The sequence below is a fragment of the Octopus bimaculoides genome, chromosome 15, assembly GCF_001194135.2.
Source record: "Octopus bimaculoides isolate UCB-OBI-ISO-001 chromosome 15, ASM119413v2, whole genome shotgun sequence".
NCBI lineage: Eukaryota > Metazoa > Mollusca > Cephalopoda > Octopoda > Octopodidae > Octopus > Octopus bimaculoides.
In genome coordinates, this window is record NC_068995.1 from 51602066 (window position 1) to 51602692 (window position 627).

Consider the following 627-nt stretch of genomic DNA (forward strand, 5'->3'; position numbering starts at 1 on the left):
ACACATACACGCAGAGATAGATAGATAGATAGATAGATAGATAGATAGAAACTTATACGGACACGCGCGCGTAAACGCACACGCGCTTACGCACCACTTTAGCTACGTTACGACGAAACCGTTTTCAGTATCCACATCAATCCTTCAGTTCTTTAGTAATTCCGATAGTCTATTCCTTTATTCTGCTATTCCCAAATTTCTCTTTCATTGCCCAAATCATTGGCTGTCGTTCTCCCCACACCCCTCCTTCGTTTCCAATATCTTCAACGCTCACCGTTCTACGCAAGTAGCCTCGCCATAATAAATAGCAATAACCTAACGATGACCAGCAAAGCGAGCCATCACGAAATAGAGATACTTATTTATAACCCTGTCAGGCTCTTTCCCTTCTCTCTCTAACTCTCTCTCACACCCTCTCTAACTCTCTCTTTCTCACTCTCACTCTCTCTCCATCTGCTTTTCTCAACCCCATTTCTACACATGCACACACACTCACACACTCACACAGAGAAACACACATATATACGTACACGTCTCGTTTAATTTCTCGTTATGCACGCAGAATACACATTACATACATACATACATATGCATACACACACACACACACACACACACACACACACA

At 42.6% G+C, this 627-nt stretch overlaps 1 long non-coding RNA gene across 2 annotated transcripts in view; it reads right to left on the reverse strand.

Moving 5' to 3' along the window:
• The window catches only part of LOC128249519 (uncharacterized), a 146556-nt gene that overhangs the window by 20351 nt on the left and 125578 nt on the right, over window positions 1-627 (reverse strand). The window lies entirely within an intron of this gene.